Here is a 4,445-nt window from a genome sequence, read left to right on the forward strand (position 1 = left end):
TTTATTCGGCATCCCGTGAATAGTGATGATGAGTGACTTGTAGAATGTTGATAGGCCAATTGGATATGAATTGCAGATATCATTCTTTAGTCTGGCTTGCCCATTAACATTCTTAATAATGGCTTTAGATGAACACCAGTTTTTACTTTTGATGGTGTCAAATTAATGAACTATTTATTTTATCACTATTCTTTCAATCTTCTATTTAATAATCATTGGCCAACACCAGGTCATAGGAATATACTCCTATGTTTTCATCCAGAAACTTCATAATATCAATTTTCATACTTATATCTGTGATCATTTGTAATTTTTTTATGATGTGCTAGGGCAGGGGTGTCAAACTCATTTTCACCAGGGGCCACCTCAGCCTAGCAGTTGCCTTCAAGGGCCGAATTATTCATGGTTTCTTTCTTTCTTTTTCTTTTCTTTTCTTTTTCTTTTCTTTTCTTTTCTTTTCTTTTCTTTTCTTTTCTTTTCTTTTCTTTTCTTTTCTTTTCTTTTCTTTTCTTTATCTCTTCTTTTCTCTCCTTCCTTCCCTCCTTCCTTCCTTCCTTCCTTCCTTCCTCTCTTTTTTAAATCCTTCTTTTATTCAAGCAATTATTATTTATTTTTATTTATTTATATATATTTTTATGACAGAATACTAACCAAGCAAATAAGGACTGTAGCAAAGGAATTATTTTGTTAGGTAATTCCCATAGTCTTGTCAAATTACTTCTAGTTCCTTTTATAGTTCATCTGTGTATTTTGTTTCAAAAAGCATACTTTTGAATTTGAACAGAAGTTGCTCATTGTATTAAAAGTGGAGTTTCTACAATAAGCCTGAAGCCTATACCATGTTTTAATACCACCTTTTACAGCTCTATCTGCAAAATTATTGCTTTTAGAACATTTGTTCCTCTGTGCTGTGTGAGCTTGATAATGAATTATTGATATTTGAGCAAGTGATTCTAAAGTGTTTAAGAGCAGCTATACATTTTTCATGAGCTCTTTTAATTATTTTCTAGTAGAATTTCCTATTTTTTTTTGCAAGTGGGGAAGGGAGGTGAAAAAGAGGGACAGAACATCAATGAGAGAGAGAAGGATCAGTTGGTTGCCTCTCTGACCTGTCCCAAACTGGGACAGAACCCACGACCCAGGCAGGGTGTCCTGACTGGGATTTGAACCAAAGACCTCTCCCTTTGTGGGTAGATGCCCAGTCAACTGAGACACACCAGTCAGGGTGAAACGCTCTATTTCAGCGGTCCCCAACCTTTTTTGGCACCAGGGACTGGTTTTGTGGAAGACAGTTTTTCCACGGATGGGTCAGGGGCATGGCAGGGGAAGGTAGGGGAGGGGAGAAAGGAGACAGGAGGCAGAGCTCAGGCGGAAATGCTACCCAAGATTTGCTCCCTAGCTGCTCCCCTCCTGCTGGGCTGCCAGGTTCCTAACAGGCCACAGACAGGTACCTTCTGCTGTCCCCCGGGTTGGGGATCCCTGTTCTATTTTAAAAACTTTTCTCTGTGGCATGACAGACAGTGAAGAGGCATCATATTTACACAATTGCAGTATATATATGTATATTCATGTTACTGCAAAGTAGGAAAGTAGAAAAAAGAAAATAAAATTCAAGTTTATTCAGTATTTATAAATGTAATCATTTTAAATTAAAATTTAAATTAATGATGAAACTTAATAAATGCTAATGACTAACGCTCTTAATCTGAAATAGATTTAGACTGCTTGATTTTCTGTCATACATCCTGCAGTTAAAGAAACACTGCAATATACTTCCATATGTACATATAATTTTGAGATGTGTGATATAATCTGTTTATGAAAAAATACATTGAAAAAATTATGGCTTTTGACTTTTAAACATTTAAAATTTCCAATGATTACTTTATCTCTGAATACTTTGTTGTAGGTCACCTATGCTATCACAATTGGTGGAGAAACATACACTCTTCATCTTGAAAAACAGTAAGTGGCCATTTTTTCCATACAGCTTTTAGTTTCTTAAATTGGTACAGTCACTACCCTATATTGAGACTAAGCAAAAGCATGAGTATTACGTGTATTTAACACGTTATATCCTCTTTGTGATTCATGTCAGACTGCAATTTCTGTCTTCATCTTGAGATTTGAAATCTAATGTTTAAGCCAAATTTTAATTTAATGATGTAAATATTAAGGTATGCTAGATAAAAGTTACTCTGTATGTCCTTAATGTAACCACAATTGCAACAACTACAGGGATAATTTTATTTGTCCATGTTTAGCTTTGTCTTCATCTTATTTCACATATTTATGTGATTTTAAGCATATTACTTGATATTCTACAATAATTTTTTCTCATTGTGCTATGGTAGTATTTTTAATGTCTTAAATATTCTGTTTTCTATCTTACTCTAGAAAAATCAATATTAATAACTTTGTGTCTATTTTTCTAATTTTCTATTAAAATTTTATATTTCCCTTAAATAAAACCTACGAAAATTTTTGCTTCTACAAAAATGGAAATAAGGTATTGCAATTGACAGATCATATTAACTAATGGTGCTTTTTTCTTGCTGTATATGTGTATTATAGCTCATTCTTTAATAGATAACATTGCATAGTATATAATAGTGGCAGGGAATGAGATTATTTCCAGGGATTGTCACTATTAAGTCCTACAATACACATTCTTGTATGTATAGTCTTATACAGTATAGATTTTGTTTAGTAACCTTGATATGAAGAAATAGGTTTCTGGATCAAGAAGTGTGAATACTAATGATAAATTGAAAATAATAATGAAACAATTAAAGTAACTAACATTTATTGAACACATACCATTTGCTGGGCATATTTCTAAGCAATTTCCATGTAATGACTAGTGTAATTGTCACAGAAACCTCTAAAGTACTCAGTCTTCATTACTCACATTTTATAGTATATGAAGTTTTTGAGAGACATTGCCGCTGTCTTTCTGAAAAGATGATTGCAATTTAGATTTCCAAAGTCTGCGTGATGTGTTGAAATATTCTATTGCATCTCAACATCAGTTTGTATTTCCCCCAAAATTACTCTAAACATTTATTGGCTATTTGCATTTACCTGAATAAGGCTTGCCTATTCATATAGTTTCTTTATTACTATTTTAATATTCTTTATTTTGTAGAGCAATTTTAGGTTTACAGCAAAATCAACTGGATGTACAGAGGTTTCCCATGTGCTTCCTACCTCACATATGCAGAGCCTCCCCTGTTATCTACATCCCCCATCAAAATGATAGTTGTTATAATTGTTTATCCCAAATTGATATATCATTATCATCCAAAGCCCATAGTTTGTATTAGTGCAATGTTTCTATACTGGCTTTTTCTTTTGAACGATATAAAATAAAATGGATAATTGTGAGAATAATTTAAACAATTAGTGACATACATGTGAGCATTGTGTCTACACTATGTTAAAAGAAGTGTGCATGGCCGATGCAGTGAAATCTGTTATTCCCGTACCCAGACCTATTCATTTCTCTCAATCCCCAGTGCTCATCTCGGTTATGATATTGACACATATTGTTTTGTCACATTTTTATCTTCATTCATCTATGTGCCCAGAGATGAATAACAATGTTTTGACTATTGGTTTATAGATGTAAAGACTCAATACTGTATATTCCATCATACCATTTATTTATCATAATATGGTGGAACGCAAAAGTGACCTCAATTCTTTACCTTTCCCTGTACCTTCATTCTTTGCCATCCTGGGGTGGGTACCAAAAAAACCCTGAATTTATAAAAAATTGTGTATTTATTTGTACATGTTTAACCTTTAATCACTTTTTTTTAAATTTTAAGATTTTATTTATTTTTAGAGGGGAAGGGAAGGAGAAACAGAGGGAGGGAAACATCAGTGTGTGGTTGCCTCACATGCACCCCCTAATGGGGATGTGGCCAGAAACCCAGGCATGTACTCTGACTGGGAATAGAACCAGCAACTCTTTGATTTCTAGGCCCATGCTCAGTCCACTGAGCTATGCCAGCCAGGGCTAAAGTCCAAACTTTTTAATAACATGAGTCAGGACCCCCTTGTCTGGTTCCTTCATGCTTTTATAGCCTCTTCCCTTAACCCACTTTGACACTCAACACTGCATGTTCCAACCTCCTGAACTTGTAAGATTTTGTTTAAGGTACCATGCTTATTTTCTTTGGATTCTTTTTTTAAAAAAATAATTAATTTATTTTTATTCAGTTACAATTGTCTGCATTTTCTCCCCATCCCTCCACCCCACCCCAGCCAGTCCCACCTCCCTCTCCCACCTCTACCCTCCCCCTTGATTTTATCCTTGTGTCCTTTATAGTAGCTCCTATAGACCCCTCTCCCCACTGTCCCCTCCCCACTCCCCTCTGGCTATTGTTACAATGTTCTTAATTTCAATGTCTCTGGTTATATTTTGTTTGCTTTTTTCT

Source organism: Desmodus rotundus, chromosome 13 (assembly GCF_022682495.2).
Source record: "Desmodus rotundus isolate HL8 chromosome 13, HLdesRot8A.1, whole genome shotgun sequence".
Lineage (NCBI taxonomy): Eukaryota > Metazoa > Chordata > Mammalia > Chiroptera > Phyllostomidae > Desmodus > Desmodus rotundus.